This window comes from Lissotriton helveticus, chromosome 7 (assembly GCF_964261635.1).
Source record: "Lissotriton helveticus chromosome 7, aLisHel1.1, whole genome shotgun sequence".
In the NCBI taxonomy this organism is placed as follows: domain Eukaryota; kingdom Metazoa; phylum Chordata; class Amphibia; order Caudata; family Salamandridae; genus Lissotriton; species Lissotriton helveticus.
The window spans coordinates 1,369,456,558-1,369,474,562 of record NC_136068.1 but is presented as its reverse complement, the minus strand read 5'-3'; positions in this window follow the sequence as shown (position 1 = coordinate 1,369,474,562).

Sequence of the window (18,005 nt, the reverse complement as noted above, 5' to 3'; positions counted from 1 at the left end):
GGGAAATCACCGCATAGCGGTGTCAAAATTAGGCGACGGTTGGTCGGGAATCAAACAGACCCAAGGAGTGACTGGATAACCAAACACGTGTAAAGACCAGCGGGAGCACTCAATGGGGCTGCCTCGCTCGGACCAGACGCGCCTGACAGTATCTCATGGCGCGCAGAGCGCACAGTGGGAGAAACTGCGAGGGGGAGAAGGTGCTCGGGAAAGAGCCTGCTGCGCAGGAAATATGAAACAATACCAAGACAATAATGCTAATAACGTGCACAAGAAACCGCTATACAAACGTCAAATTAAGCCAAGAATGTAAGGAATGCACTTAACTGACGAGCAGTGAAGAAAGGAAGCGGAAGGGACGTCACGATATTATATACAATGGACTGTGATATGATTGGACTATAGTTACCTTGGAGACTACCTCCCTAATGGTTCATTGGTTGTGTAGTCTTTTGTTTATTGATTGTTGTGTTACATTTTCTTTGAACTGCTATGCAAATAAAGTGAGGAAAGATATGCATAATCCTCGCCTCCGTCCTGCCATAGAATTCATTAAACTTTATTTGATCTGATTTAGAAACATAGAGCATAAAAGTGTACATAAAAACAGTAAATCCTCTTTCCTAATACAATACAGTGAGAACTAATTAAAACCAGTAGGTAAACGGGTGTTACAAAGCTCGGTTCAGAGCAACTTCAGGTTAATAGAATCGTAAAGTTCAATGTTTCGTAAGATTAATCTCATGTACTTCGTGCAAAATACACAATAAGAGGTCCAAGTAAGATGTAACACTCCAATACCTGACCAGTCTGCACTATATAAAACTGCAGAAAAAATAAAAATAAAAAGTGTTTTGCACACTTCTGTCATTGGGCTATTTGTGGGCTACATCTGGGTGATATTTGTGCTACATTTGGGCTCTTTTTTCTCTGGTGGCCATCTTGGGAGACTTATTTGTTATGAAGTTTCCTAATTTCCTCATTTACTGCAGTCTCCTCAGTAGGACATGCTTTCAGTGTTTTACTTTGATTCCATCAAGAAGGCATTCAGATGTGTCACACATTTGCCATAAATTCAGAATGTTAGCACTCTAGTTGTTCATTCGATCACTGTAGAAAAGCTACTGCTCACCAGGGAGTTAACTGGAAGTCTACTGCTGGTATTGAAAATGATTGTTTCAGTCTGCATGTCAGAATTTTCTAATGAAATAGAAGAGGATTTGAGATCTCACTTAATACATGCCTTACATTTTCTTTCTGCAGCACTAACCATAATTTCTATGGCAAACTGACCCCTCATTGTGTTCCTTTTTAAATTAAATGTTTTAAGTGTTACCAGTTTATTCCAATCAAGATAACTTCAGGTGTGCCATAATTTTGTCATAAGTAAGACTGTTAGCTCTCTAGTTGTTCTTTAGAACACTCTGGCAAGCTGCAGTAGAACACCAAGGCATCAACTGACAGGCTGATCATGTTGAAATATAACTGAAAGGTATTTGAGAGCTCACTTAAAACATGTCCTATTTTTTCTTTCTACAGCACTAACCATAATTTCTATGACAAAATTAACCCCCTCATGTTGTTCTTTTTTAAATTTAATGTTTTAGGAGTTACCAGTTTATTCCAATCAAGATGGCTTCAGGTGCGCCATACGTTTGTCATAAGTTAGCGCTCTAGTTGTTCTTTAGAACACTCTGGGAAGCTGCAGTAGAACACAAAGGAATCAACTGACAGTCTCTGCCCTTGTTAAATGTACATGTTTTACTGAGAATGTCAGACTTCATTCTCACATGACAGATAAAGATAATGTGAACTTACAGAAAATATGCTCTCATTTTAGCTTCTGGAGCACCTTCCAAAACTCTATGGGACATATATATATATTTTAAAACACACATATATATATATTTGTAGATATATATGTATAGGTGAAAGAGACTTTATAGTTAGATGAAAATAGTAGAGAGGACAGAGGAGACTTATGGCGTCTCTAGAAGTGATTTTTGGGTAGGAGCACGCAATGGCACACAAATGAAACTGCTGGGAATACCTACAGCGGTGCACATAGTGGCTGCATAAATGATTGCATGGGTGTATATATAATATATACATATATCTGTAAAACAAAGCTTAAAGTATTATTATGGGGAACATCCTTTACGACGAGGATGTTACCCCGCTCTACCATTACGATGCGTCTCTTACAGCGCAAGTCGTAACCACGACTTGCGCTGGAGGGCGCTCAAGGACAAGGAATAGTTAATTTACTATTCCAACACCTTCCCTACTATCCACGGGGACTGGTGTTGGAATAGTAAATTAAACTATTCCTAAGTCCACACCCTACAGCGCAAGTCGTGGTAACGGCTTGCGTTGTAAAACACGCGCTGTAACGGTACGTGTGGTAATAGCCCGCGTCGTACCGTCATACATCCTATTATTATACTTAGATGATAATTTCAGAGATAATGTAACATTTTAACTGCAATACATGCCCTAAAATAACTATAACTCGCACTCCTGCCAGCACAGTGTGGTTAGCAATGATGTAATTTCAGATGTCATTAGAGATGTTATCAACACAGACACTCAAAATATCATGAGTCATGTAATATGCGAGGGTAAAAGCAGTACACCCAAATAATCTGTGGGCACCCAAACCCCTTTTTAAACTTTTTATTGCGCTGCCAATCAACACATCTTACATGATTCTCCATTAGTGTCGTGCTGGGCATCATGGCGGATCCGAGAATCCATGGAACCCCACAAAAACAATTTGATTTCAGTTTACACTGAGGGGTCCTGCTGGCCCCCCCATAGGACCCTTGGAGTCAGGGTACTTCTACCCTGCCTCCTGATATCTTATTTTGATTTCGTTTTTAGGACCAGGGAACCAAGTCGCTGAGTTCTAAAATGCCAGTCACAACTTTTCCTTCAGATTGCGACCAGGCAATCACAATAAGTGGGTCAGCTCTCAGATCTATCGCAGCTCTTCAACAATGTGAAGTATACATACATTTTGAGCCTTATTTCTCAAAAACTACTGAACGGGTTATTTACACCAAATCACAAAAAGCATGCTTTCTAGATGAAGATCTACCTTTCTGTCAAATTTAGTGTAATTCCTTCAGCCATTGTGGTCTGTATCTGTGTCTAAAGTTCATATGGAAATTTGCATTGGGAAAACACATTTTATGAGTCTCCTCATTTTTTTGGCCCCCAAATGATGGACCACCACAGAACATTCCAGGAAGAAGCTGAGGTGGATGAGACTTTAATTTGGAAAGCTTTGGGAAAATTCATCAAACAGTACCAAAGTTATTAATAAATAGATAAATCAATTTTCCATGGAAACACGGCCCTAACAGTAACTGTCCTGTGTAAAATATATATAATGGCTGTCATCAGTGGGTAGTTAGGACCACATTTCAGGGAAATGCATTTTCTGTGTCCTAATAAATCTGGCACTGTATAATGAATCTTCATGAAACATTCCAAACAAAAATTTCAGCTCCTAACTGGAAATCTTTGGGTTGGGAACTGTCAAGCGGGGGAAGAGAAAAAGGGTAGGAAGGCCCAAAACATGTTTTCCCCATTCCTTTTTCCATAGGAAGTTTAGACACAACTACAGCCCAAACCGCTAAACGGATTTACATCACATTTGTTAGAAAGCTGGATCTTAGACCAGAAAGAGTGTTTATGTAATTTGGTGTAAATTTGCTCAGTAGTGTTTGCGCAATTGATGATCAAAACCTTTGTTTATTTCACGATGTGTAGGATCCTCTGAGCTGACAGATCTCTTGGCTGTTCCCACATCAAAAACAATGTGATGGTAGCCATTTTAGGACTCCGAGCTCTGATCTGAGTCCTAAGAAAAACGTAGAGGGCAGTGTAGAGATACCTTGACCCCCTAGGTGGTGGGGTCCCAGATGTTTTTAAAAAAAATTGCCACAAATGTGTAGAGGATCAATGAATGTGCAGTAAAATAAAATAAAAAAATTTAAAACTCAGGCTTCTGCCTTTAAAAGGTCCAGAGGAGCACAATCCCCAGGGTCAATAATTTAATGAAGGGGAGAGGGGATCATGAGCTCCCCCTCCCCAAGCCTAAGAAGACCTTAAAAGTGCTAGGGACCCCATCCACTGGTGGTAACATGTTTATAAATGGGAATGGACTCTATTCCCTAATAAACTTAGGCAACTGGGAAGGCCCCAGAGAAGGCAGGTTACAGGAAAGGCCCCAAAGACTCCATCACTTGGGGCTATGGAGATTATAAAAGGGGATTGGGCTACAGAGCCCCCTTCCCAAGCTGAACAGGGCCCTAGTTCCCCATGTCCCAGGGCCCAGATTTTGTTAGAAGGAGGATGCCCAGCCCCCCACCCTGAACCTGTTAAGGCCCTGCCTGCTCATGGACTGTGTCCTGGGAAGCCCGGAGTCCATCCCCAGGACACAGCCCCAGCTTGGACAGGGAAACATATGTTTGCTCCCACTTGGGGGAAACATTGTTAAGTTTCCCCCCTGACGGGAGTAAATATGCCGTCCCTGCCTGCAGAGGTATGGACAAGGTAGGCATGTCCCCTCCCAGCCGGCGGGAGATTTAAAATGTCTCCCGCTGGAAACGGATATTGCTCCCATCCGAAGGGAAGCGGATATTGCTCCCATCCAAAGGGAGCATGTAAAGACAGCTGCTCCCTCTAGGCAGGAAAAATGCCAGCTCCCACATCATGCAAAGTGCCATCTGGGGCCATAGGGGCACTGAGACTCCCTTCTCAGCCCTCTACAAGTGGTTTGAGGGCTCAACAAGGTATACGGAGTGTGGCCATTCACCCCTATTGGTTATGTATGATTGGCCCTACGGATGTGGTCCCTGGGGGGAAGGAGGCATGGGTGAGAGGCCACTCGCCCCTCTCCTTTTTATATAACATTGGCTCTGGGAGATGAAGTCTTTGCGCCCAAGGAGGCTTTGGAGGGGGCTGCGTGCCCCCTCCTCTTTATTTATAACATAAGCCCTAAGGGATGAGGCCCATGAGACCAAATGAGGCACGGAGAGGGGTGGTGCATGCCCCCTCCTCTTATTTTTATAACAGAGGTCCTGCAGGAAGGGTTCTCTGGGGTGCAAACAGGCTCTTGAAGGGGCACACAAAGGCTGTTTGGGTCCCAAGCACCATCCCCTCTCCTTTATTTATGTTTGCCTCTGGGAAATGTAGTCCCAGCTGCCCTAGGAGTGATGTGGTCTCTAGGGCCCACAAGGCTCGGGGAGAGGGGCCTGGGCACCGTCTTCCCCTTTTTATTGACATGTGACCGTTTGGGATGGGGCCCCCAGGGCCTAATAATGCTGAGGGAAGGGGCCGTCCAGCTGCCCCCTACCCTTTTCTTATGGCATTTTGCCCCATGGGGATGGGGTCTCAGGCCCTATTAAGGCTCGAGACGTGATACTCCCCTTTTATAAGGAATTTGGCCTCAGGGGTTGGGGTACCCAGGGCCTATTATGGCTCTGGGGGGTTGTGTGCCCACCTTCCCTATATTTAAGTAATGGTAGTGGGGATGGGGTCCCCGGGGTCACTATTGGCTCGGCAAAAGAGGCAGTGTGCATCCTTTCCCTTAAAGGCCTGGGGGTTGGAGTGTCGAGGACCCCTTCTGGTATGGGTAGGCATGGGCCCCCCTCCCCAAAGCCAAAATCTTTTGCCCACCCTGGGGCCCAAAGTGACACAGAGAGGGGGGATACATGCCCCTCCTATTTTAAAAATAGGGCTTAGGCGAAAGGGTCCCCGGGGCCCAAGTGGCTTGGGGAGAAGGGCTGTGCTAATGGTGTGAGGTGAGCTGCCTGAGGGGGCAGTCTGGGCGAAGGACCTAGAAGCAAGCAGGGCAAGTTGCTTTACGTATGGTGACAAAATATTACTGTACATTACAAAAATACCTAGAAATTCACTGAAAAATCAACTATTAAAGAACAAAACCACTGAAATTCACAAGTTATACTTATCCCTGGTGACTATAACTTGCTCCCTCGGCATGCACTGCTAATTACCCTACATATTACATCACAAGCAACCTTGGACCAGTTTCTGGGTAACACCCTTCATCAGCCAGGCTAGCTTGAATCCAGTGGCAAAGTGTGCAAGGGACCCACGTTTGGGTATTACCTGCCAACTTAGGGCGAACAAAGCAAACACAAAGAGATGATGGACGGAGCCATGAAACTTTTTAGACACTCACCCCCCAGTCACAGATCTGGGTTGAATCCATCATCATTCTTTAGCTCACTTTGCCACCTCAGTTCAGGCTGGACTGGTCCCATGGGGCACAGGGTCAAGACTGATTTGCTTATGGCTGGGTTCAAACTGGAATGGCATGGTGAGCAAAAGAACGATGGATTTAGTCCCAGATCTCTGTACTGGGGTGAATGTATAACATTGTTCTGCATTCTTTCCATCAATTGTTGTTTTTGCATTTGTCACCCCGAGTGGGATGGGTATGCCCAGACGTGGGTCCCGTGCTCTCCATGCCACTGGAATCAAGCTATCCTGGCTGATGAGGGGTGAAACCCCGAAACCGGTCCTAGGATGCTTGTTTCCAGTCCAGGGAAGACCTGGCCAGGCAGTTCATGATGGACTGCTCCCATTGGGCTCAGGATCAATACTGATTTGCGTATGGCTGGGTTCAAACTGGAATGGCATGGTGAGCAAAAAAGTGATTGATTTAGGCCCAGATCTCTGTAATGGGATGAATGTATGACATTGTTCTGCATTCTGTCCATCAATTGTTGTTTTTGCATTGATAATATCACTGCAACATTTGCAATTGAATTATTTGTAAGACACCTGTGCATGGTGAATGTTCGAGTTATAGGTATATTAGGGCACGAGTTATAGTTACAAGAGATTAATATAACTGGTGAATTTCAGTAATTTTCTATGTTTAAAATGTTATGTTGTCACTGAAATCATCATCTAACTATAATGTTACTTTAACCTTTGTTTTTTCTCCTTAGAAATACATATGTATTTTCGGCCGCAGCTTGGAGCTCCCATGTGCAACTTAGAACTAGGGATTTGCTCTAACGTCAACAGGGATCCTATGGAGTCTGGAAGAGTAGGGGGCTTTATAAGAAACAGGTGTTTGGCCTCCTCTGGCAGACTTTTTTCCCTTTCCATCAAAGAAAGAGCCCAGTCGATGATTCACCTCTTCAGAGACAGCCCCACCCTAATGAGCCTGGTCTGGACAGACACCTGATAGCAACACTAAACAGCTCTACAGAAAACTCCACCCTTCAGGATTGCACTCTGCACAGGCACAACCCATACTCACAAGGCACCAATGCTTGCATGACTCTACTCCCCCATTTGCCAACACTGACAACACTGTACAGGCACCCCATATTGATCAGCCTGTTCTAAGCAGGGATCTCAAGTTTCCCAGATTACTCCTCATCATCTCCTATACCATTTTCAAGCCTTGGGTTTTCTTTAACAATGACAAGTTAGTGGCGGATGTATGAACATTCTTTGCTTACAGCTCCCACCAAAGAAAAGCAAACAGCTACCTCCCTCGGGTGGGCACCTCGGGAGTTAGCAGGAGCCAGTTGGGGGGTGGCTATCCCCAGGGCCATAAATGGCTCCCAGAGGAGGTGGCAATCTCTGGGGATGCAGGTGGGTTAAGGAGGCCCCCACATTCATATTATGAAGAGGTCCAGGGAGGTCGCAGCCCCCGGGGCTGTGGGAGAGGCCATACAGGCCTCCCACATTCATTTAATTTGATATATAGCTGCGCTACCCCCCCACATTATTTTATTATGATATGCCACAGGGAGGTGGCGATCACTGGAACGCAGGTAGGACCAGCTGGCCCACCCACATACATATTGATAAGTTTCTGAGGGAGGTAGTGGTTCCCAGGGCTGCGTGCGGGCCTTGCGTGCCACCAAATTAGTTTATTAACATTTTCCCTGGGAAGTGACGGTCATCTGGGTGCTGGGGGTGGCACTTGGCCCCCCTGCATACATAAAAACCAATGTCCTGGGGAGGACGCAGATCCCCAGGCTTTCATAAGCCCTTGGAAGGGGGGGGGTCCCCTAGGGGTTAGGGTATTCCTACCCTGCCCCCTTTTCTTTGTTTTAACTTTTTGGGTGGGATTTGGCTCAATTCAAGTCACTGGATGGCTGTCAACACTTCCTGGTTCAAGTGTTAAACGCTGATCAGAGCTCTGCATTTTTCTGCACAAGCTCCTTATTTTTCGCAAAGTCATCGCAGCCACAGATAACACTAGCTCTATTTTATTAAATTTGTCAACAATTACTAAATGGATTTAAACCACATAACAAAAAGCACAATCTGTGTAGCCAAATCTACCTTTCTGCCAAATTTGGTGTAATTCTTGTTTGGTATAATGGCAGCAGGTGTCTAAAGGTTCTATGGAAATTAACATGCAAAAAAGCACTTTTTTGACACACATTTTCCTCAGCCCCCACTTGACGGATCACCCTGAAACTTTCCTAGGACAACAAGAGCTAGTAACAATGATATATTTTCCGATGGCAACAGTGTCCTAACTATAACAACCTTTTGGTGATCACCAGTAGGTTATATCTATCTATCTGTCTATCTATCTATCTATCTATCTATCTATCTATCTATCTATCTATCTATCTATCTATCTATCTATCTATCTATCTATCTATCTATCTATCTATCTATCTATCTATCTATCTATCTATCTATCTATCTATCTATCTATCTATCTATCTATCTATCTATCTATCTATCCAGGCAGACAGACAGACAGATACACGTATATATATTCAGTTGTTATAGTCAGCTGAGTTAACTATATCTCTCCCCAGTAAAGGACTGCTTATGACCTCACATACTAAATCACTCAGTCAGTCAGTCAATTATCTTTATTCGATTATTAAAAATCATAAAAGAACGAGCATTAATGCATGACAACATTTCATCAGAACACAATTTAGTACAAGTCAATATTTTGTTTAAAACTCTAAAATCACGATATACGAAATAAGTTATACATAAATATTAAAAATATTAAGAACAGTAAGATATAAAAAAGTAATCATTATTCAGAAACAAGATGCCTAGTTCTTGTGCGATGCTTGTTTATGCGTGCACCTGCAACCAAAAAACTAGCGACATGAAATGCTACTTTTACATTAGGAAGGAGTTGCAGGAACATCAAAGCTGGTTTTACCTGCGTAAAGCCCAAATTGCACAATATAGGAAGCAGATATTTTTTCCTAATCTCAGTATAGTGGCCGCAGAACAAGATAAAATGAGTCGTATCCTGGATAGAAAAGTGATCACAATCACATGGTTCAGCATTATCGGGTCTATTCCATGTTTTAAAATTACCCAGAATGAAGGGAATCAGATCAAGACGAAATCTTGTTAGAAGGAATTTGAATTTAAATTTGAATTTTGAATTTAAAAACATTTGTACAGCGCTCGCATACCCAACGGTTTCATGGCGCTAGTGATGATCAGTGGATGACAGTGGCAGGGGGATTAAGGATAGGCTTGCGTGAACAGAAAAGTTTTAAGATTTTTACGTAACAAAGGGTAGGAGGGTGAGGTGCGCAAAGCAATCGGTAGGGAGTTCCAAAAAGTAGGGGCTAAAACAGCAAACCTCGCTCCGCCCGCCCTCTGTTTTTTGAAACGAGGGATGGTAAGGAGGGCTAACTGGGCCGAGCGGAGTTCTCTGCCTGGGCAATAAGGTGTAATAAGAGAACAAATGAACTCTGGGGCAGTGCCCGCTTTGGCTTGATATGTGAGACAGCCGAGTTTAAATAGGGCTCGCTCTCTCACGGGAAGCCAATGCAGAGTTCTGAGCAGTGGGGTGACCCGATGATATCTAGGGAGGCCATGGATCAGGCGGGCCGCCTGGTTCTGCACCAGTTGTAATCGGTGGATCATGTATGCAGGTGCTCCGTTATAGACTATGTTACCATAGTCTATACGGGACAGTACCATGGCCAACATGATAATTTTTAAGGCTGGGGGGGAAAAGAAACGGGAAACTTTCCTGATGACTCTGAGGGAAAAAAAGGATGAAGAAACAACGGAGTTAACTTGAGGGAGAGCAGTAAGCTGGGGATTAAGATAGATTCCCAGGGTTTTCACTTTGGGGACCGGGAGTGGAGGAGCACCAAGAGTGGATGGCCAGAAGGAAGAAGACCAGGGGCTGCAGCCACCTCCGGTCAGGACCAGCTCGGTCTTGTCCGGATTAAGTTTGAGGTGGCTGCAGTTCATCCAGTCTTGAATGAGAGTCATAATGGTTCGGACATTCAAAGCAGATGAAGGAGAGTGGGTCAAGTTAAAGATTAACTGGAGGTCATCCGCGTAATTAAACACGGTGACCTCCAGTTGCTGTAACATAAAAATAAGGGGAAAGATGTAGAGGTTAAACAAAAGGGGGGAAAGTGAGGAGCCCTGGGGGACCCCGCACTCTACCTTACGAGAGGCCGCCGCAAACCCAGCCAAATGGACACCCTGTGTTCTCCCAGCAAGAAAGGACTCCAGCCAAGTGAAGGCTAGGCCCTCTACACCCGCCGCCTTGACACGGTTCAGGAGGATGGTGTGGTCCACCGTGTCAAAAGCGGCGGATAGGTCCAGGAGAATCAGGGCTTGCGGAAGATTGATGTCAATGCCTTCACGCAACTTGTCCATGACTGAGATGACCACTTTTTCGGTAGAGTGCAGGGGACGGAAACCAGCTTGACAGGGGGAGAGGCAATGATTTGCCTCAATATGAGTGCTGAGCGTGGAAGTGATGTGGGATTCGAGAACCTTGGCAAGGTAGGGAAGGAGTGAGATGGGGCGGTAATTAGAAGCAGAGGAGGGATCGGCATCCGATTTTTTTAAAATAGGGATGACAGTCGCCGATTTGTGTGAAATAGGGACATGACCTTGAGTGAGTGAGGCGTTAAGGAGGGTCAAGGGGGGAATAGGACAGGTGGAGTAAATTTCCCTGAGTATGCGAGCGGGAGCAAAATCCTGGGGTGAACCTGATTTGACCCGTTGAAGCAGGGGACGAAGGGAATCAATAGTTAGGAGTGGGAAGTTGGTCAGTTTAACAGTGGAGGGAGGAGGGGAAGGATCCAAAAAGGTTGAAGAGGGAGGGGGGATGTTATGTTTAATTTTTTCAACTTTATCTATGAAAAACTCGTTAAGCGAGTCACAGAGGGATTGGGACGGGGAAATGGTAGGTGTGGCTCTGGTAGATGAGGCAAGCTCATGTACGGTGGAAAAAATTTCTTTAGGTTGTGACTCCGCCACCAGTATCTTGTGGGTGTAATAATCAGCCTTGGCTTCCAGGATGCTCTTTTTATAGGTAAGCAGAGTGGCCAGGTAGGTTGTTTTTAGGGCAGGGTCGTAAGTTCTACGCCAGACTCTTTCCGCCCTTCTTGCAGCAAGTTTTTTCTCTTTAAGGTCGGCGGTAAACCATCGGTTGGCTGCATGGGCCCGCTTTACTGAGAGGCGCTTAAGGGGGGCGAATTCATCGCCTGCCCTTGTAAGCCAGTTGTTGATTGCGGCCAGTTGGGGGGCCGCTGCCAAATCAGTAAGATCCGGGCAGGTCGTGGCCAGAGCCGAGCAGAAGGAGTGCATGTTTACCTTGCCCCATTTCCGAACCCAGGTGTTTTTGGGGAGAGGGAGTTTGACCGGACGTGCTAAGGCAAGGGAAAGCGTGATGGTGGAGTGGTCTGACCATGGGCACGGGGAGGTAATGGGAGAAGTGGATGGAACATTGAGCGTCCAAATTTGATCCAGTGTATGGCCATGTAGGTGGGTAGGACCATGGATGAGCGGTGTGAAATTCAAATTTTCCATAAGGCTGGTGAAATTCTTGGATTGGGGGCTTTCAGCCGGGTCATTGGGCCAGAAATTGAGGTCCCCTAGAACTAACACAGAGGAATAATTAACTGCTAAAGTGGCCAAAAGGGTCTGTATGTCGGGGAGAAACGAAGGAGTCGGCTGAGGAGGACGATAAATAAGAACAAAAGTAAAAGGGGCTTGAGGGGAAGTAGAGCGGGCTACAAGGAGGTCAACATCAGTGATGAGTGGGGAAGGAAGGATCTGGAAATTGAAATCAGTACGAGCTATTAAAGCCACTCCGCCGCCCCGCTTGCCATCAGGACGATCCGCACGAATGGCGGAATATGTAGGTGGTAAGGCGGCAAGCACATTGGGCAGGGAGTCGGACTTAAACCAGGTCTCAGTTAAAAACATGAGATCTGGTTCATTGGTGTCAAGATAGTCAAATAGCTCGTATTGATGTTTTACGGCAGACCTAGTATTAAGAAGCGTGACTGAGGTAGAAAACAATTGGGCAGAAGGGACTGGGAGTACAGGGGGAGCAGGGGAGGAAGTGGAGACAGGTAAAGCAAGAAGAGATACAAGGTCTGGAGGGAGGGATGGAGGAGGACTATAAAGACCCAAAAGTTTTAGGCCAGTGATGGTAAGGGAGTTAATGCGACCAGGGGACCACAAGAGGCATAGCTGAGACGGGGAGTAAGAGATGTGCCCAACAGCGTCTCGTACCCCGGGCCCCGGCCGGCCGCGGACGGCCGCGGACGGGCGCAGACGGGCTTAACTCAGGCGCAACTCCGGCGCGCCTCCGTCGCGCCCGCTGCGCTCGTCCGCTGCGCTGCCTCATATTGCCTGTTTAAATAGGGGCGGAGCGGCGGGGGAGCGGCAGGGCCGAGATGGGAGGCTAAGCCCAAGCCAAGACGGCGCCCGCTGCCGCTGGGAGCCCGTGAATAACACGATCAGCCCCAGCCGGCAGCTCACCCCTAAAAGCCCAAAGGAATCAGGACCTGCACAATTTTAAAATGAGGTTAGTCACAGTTAAAATCAAACATCGCCAGAGTAGCGCCTCCGCTCGCAATCAGCGGGGCGAATTGTGAAAGAGAGCAGCACTCGCAAAGCATAAACCAATCAGCCCACTGCCACCGGGCCACTGGTCAACACGAAGGGCGAGGCAAACATGCTGCTAAATAGGGGCGGAGCGGCGGGGGAGTGGCAGGGCCGAGATGGGAGGCTAAGCCCAAGCCAAGATGGCGCCCGCTGCCGCTGGGAGCCCGTGAATAACACGATCAGCCCCAGCCGGCAGCTCACCCCTAAAAGCCCAAAGGAATCAGGACCTGCACAATTTTAAAATGAGGTTAGTCACAGTTAAAATCAAACATCACCAGAGTAGCGCCTCCGCTCGCAATCAGCGGGGCGAATTGTGAAAGAGAGCAGCACTCGCAAAGCATAAACCAATCAGCCCACTGCCACCGGGCCACTGGTCAACACGAAGGGCGAGGGAAACGATGGTATGGTTTAGATACCAGGAAAAGATATGGTTCCATTCCTGGGGCAGATGTCAGCATACAATGTTTCCTTACTGTGGGTTTATTTAACTCTGTGGCTTCCCTCTCCAAAACATAGAGATTTGTCAGGATATTTTTAACTGTTTTTATATCTTCCTGGTTTATCAAATGTGGAGAAGAAAAAAGTTCAGGTCGGCCAGCTAAAATTAGCTGCGTCTGAACGTATTTTACCCACGGAATATTATGAGCTCTATCCAGGGCTAAACAATCTTTTAAGATAATATGATTTAATGTAAGCTCCTGGTTGAGCCAAATTTTCAACCATCCAATAACTGGGGCTAGTTTTAAAATGTCGGTTATGTAGCCCAATTCAAGCTCTGTATGTATTATATAAGTGGAAGTCGATTGAGTGACAGAAAGCAAAGTTCTCAGAAATTTATTTTCAGCTTTCTGGATTTTATCATGATTAGTGTACCCCCAAATGACAGAACCGTATTGGGCAACCGATAAACATTTAGCTTTATAGACCTTTATAATGCTTTCCATGGGGCGGGCTCCAAGTTTTTTAGCAAAACCAAGCAACCCAGAGGCCGCTCTTGCCACTGCGTTGCTTTTAACGGAGTGCTGGGGGCCCCACGTGCCCTTTTCATCAAAGGTCACTCCTAAGTAAGGAAAAGATGGAACTCTTCTGACCTCTTTCCCCGCACAATAAAATGTTTTCGACTTTCTTTTCCTGCCTGCAGCTCCTGCAATCATTACATGAGATTTATCTGTGTTGGTTTTCATGTCCAACGAGGACATGAAATCCCCAAAGGAGAAAAGGAGTTTGTTTAGTGCCACTCCGGAACGTGCCAAGAGGACTGCATCGTCCGCGTACAGGAGGACAGGTATCTTTGTCTCGCCTGCACGCGGGATGTCGGTGTGGGAAGCTGCCAGGACTGCCTCAAGATCATTTATATAAAGAGTGAAGAGAAGGGGGGCAAGGATACACCCTTGCCTAACCCCCCTCTCTGACTTAAAGTGGCAAGTACATCTCCCTTCCCTGGTCACTCTGACCGAGGTCTTAAGATCTCTATGTAACTCGGCCAGATACCTAACCAGAGGAGCATCAATGCCCATGGACAAAAGGACCCCCCACAGCTTAGCCCTGTTAACCAGGTCAAAAGCTGAGGAGAGGTCCATAAAGGCCATGTACAGAGAGCCCCCCTTGGCAATTGCGTATTTATTTATGATCAGTTCTAAATTTAGACACTGATCTAAAGTTCCTCTTTTGGCTCTAAAACCGTATTGTGCATTTGATAGGACACCCTTCCCTTCTAAAAGCTGGGTCAGTCTTCCTAAAAGGACTCTTCCTAGGATTTTAACACTGGAATCGATGAGAGAGATTGGCCTATAACAGGCCGGATCTGTTCTCTGTCCTTTTTTGAAAATCGGTATTATCGTGGACTTAGCCCAGCTAGTAGGAAAAATAAAGTCCCTGGTAACGTTAAAAATATTTGTGAGAATTTTGGCACTTAGTTCAGGGACACACTTAAAGAAATCTGCGGGAACCCCATCGGGCCCCGGTGCCTTTTTAAAGAGTGTGTCATTAATCGCTTTTTTCACCTCCTCTATGCTAAAAGGGGAGATGGTGGTTACTGCTTGTGTGAATTGCATTCCACAGCCTAGAGTGGTATCAGGACAGCTATAAATGTTACTGAAATGTGTGACCCACTGTTCATCAGGTATGGTGCAATCTGCTCTCTGATTCTCTAGTCCCACAAAGTAAGGATGGTTTATTATTGCCCAAAATCTAGCACTATCTCTTTGTATATCGGGCGACAATAGATCATTCCAGGCCTCCTTTTTAATCTCAGATTTCCTCGTCCTGATAGCATGACTGTATTGTTTCCTCAGTGATGCTATCATTTCTTTATCTCTTGGTTTATTTTTTAAGGCTTTCAGGAGGATTGAGTGAGCCTTGGAACAATTTGAATCAAACCATTTGGGGCCCCTATGTGTATTAGGCTTTTTCTTAACGGTCAGGTCTGAATTGACCTGACGGCAGATAGCATTGAAAGCCTCTATCATGGTAGTCACAGAGTTATTATTATCCAAGCAGATTGCAACCTCCCCCTCAACTTTGGCCAGGGTGTCCTGTAAAAAGGTAATTGGGGTAACCTGGTCCCATTTAAGTCTGCGGTTCTGATCACTCAGGACTAAATCTGTCACACATAAAGCCTCAATCACCCTCTTTCCCAAAACTCCCTGTGATACAATCTCTAAAATTACGGGGTTGTGATCACTAAAAACTGAGGATTCTACCTTATAGTTGAGCACTTCAGGCAGAAAACTAAACGATAAAAAAATATAATCTACAATTGTGCCTGTGTTGTTACCCACGTATGTTGGTAACCTCGAGCCTATATGGCAACTATGTGATTCATAAAGATTAAAAGTTGCTAGGAGCGATTCCAAAGCCTCTCCACGTGGTGAGTGTTCAAAGTGCGGAGTAGAGGAATAGGGCGAAAAATCCTCATGCTCCACTCGGCAATCCCTATCACATGGGTGGATGTTGTAATCCCCCAAAAGGATCACCTCAAACCCATGAGCACTATTCTCACTGTGGGTAGACAGGAATTCCTCTAGAGTTACCAAATGCTCATTCAAGATTTGACTGACAGGAGAGTTATAAAAATTAACGAGTAATATAGGCTGTGAGTTTGGTGTAATTAGTTCAACCGCTAGAATATTTATTGAATTCGTTTTAATCTGTCTTGGCTTTCATTGAATATCTAGGGAGATGTATATAGCCAAGCCCCCCTTCGCCCTTCCTGTTTTACTAGGTACTGCCGGTACAAAGAAATGGGAAAAGCCGTCCAGAACAAGTCTGTCTGACGTTTCCCAAGTTTCTCGGAAAGCAAGAATGTCATTGGATCTAATTATCTCCAACCAGTTCTTATCGTTGAATTTGGCTCTGATGCCAGCAACATTCCAGCTCATAATTCTGCAGACCCTAATGCCTGTGGGTTTCGGATCTGATAATCTAGGAGCAAACGGAGGACCCTCACCATTACTGTCTTGTCTGGGAGAGAGTCAATCGTTTTGATCCATGAAGGATAATGGGGCATAGCGATTAAACAATTGAAGAGGTTCTACAAAAGGATTGTGCTGTGCTAAGTGGGAATGATGGGCTGCTACATTATGCCATATGTCCTGCCCCCATCTGTGGTTTGAATCCCAATTTCTATCCCACCCTAGCGCAGGAGTTCTTGGGTGGGTGACGTTCTGCTGTTCGCCATAAAAGAACTTTAAGGTTAAGGGAACAACAGTACCCTGTCTGCGCTGAGGAGGGAATAGGTTAGCAAGTATATTGGGAAGGACGTCTTGATTTGAGAAGCTCACTGCCACGCAGTCCCCTTTAAACTTTTTCGGTCGGTTTCCCAACCAGGGGACCCTAGTTGCTGACTTAATTACGCTTGCCAGATGGTACTTTCCCCCTGGAGCTAACCGCATGTTACTGGTTAACCAATGCAAAGCCTTGCTTGTGAGAGAGGTGGGACTTTCCACTGTTTTCCCTTCCAAAGGGGGGACGTTCGCTAAAACTAGAACCACTGGTGTGGCTTCAACTAAAAATTGTAGGGGGTCCGTTGAGTGAGCATTTACTGGGGGGAAGCTGGCAGAGGGGGTTCTATCTATTGGGATGTTAACTAAAAAAGAACTCTCGCTGTTAGCGATCGATGTTGGTGGTTGTGACGGTAAGTTCTCATCTGGCAACCGGTTCACTGCACCATCACTTACAGCCTCTCTGACCACATTTCCCCCTGTGATATTGCTCAGATTAGTTACTAACGTAGTTATGTTTTCTACCCCACCGGCAACCGTAGTGTGGAGTCCACCCAATCTCTTAATTTCCGCTTGCAGTTTGTCAATTTTTGATATTAGGGGTTTAACAATAGCGTTAATTTTAAGCTCAAAAAAGTCAGCAATCCTTTAAAAAAAAGCATCCTCAAAAGTATGATTATGTTTGTCCTCCACAATGTTCACTTGCTTTGACTTTGGGGTAATAGCCCTCTTCTTTCTTATCCCCGGTCGTGGACCGCCCTGCTTGGGTGGGTTTTTAGTGCATAATCGTCTTGGCCTAGTGGCACGCCCTTTAGGTGTCTGCTCGTCGGATGAAACTCGAGTCTGTTTCTCCTGATCGGAGTCAATGTCAATGTCACTTTCAGCCTCTACATTGGAAACCTCAGAGGCCGGGACTAAGTTGACGGGTGTGCCACTTGTTCCTTGGGAAATAGGGCCACTAATTATGCCCTCCTTGTGGGCTTCCTGCAAAATAGTGTCATCAATCAGGATAGATGCAGTAGGGGACAGACAACGTAGGTCTTGGGATTGGCTCAACCCCAAAGAATTTCTCCTCTGCGTGTTTATTTTTTTCACGGTTTGGACAAGGTAATTGTCAAGAGTGTTTTGAGAGTTTTGCAAACCTTCCTTAGATTTCGTAGACATGTTAACAATATACACGCAGACTCACTTTTTATACGGTTATAATTTTTTAAAAAGACTCTTAAATCCGAAAAGTCTTACTTGCGATAATGCTTCCTGCAGCGTTTCTAGCCCTGCCCCTGCCTCCTCCTGCTGATGAGGGCCGTAGAGGGCCCGCCCTTTGCCCGGGCTTAGCCCCAGGCGTCCCGCGACGCGGGG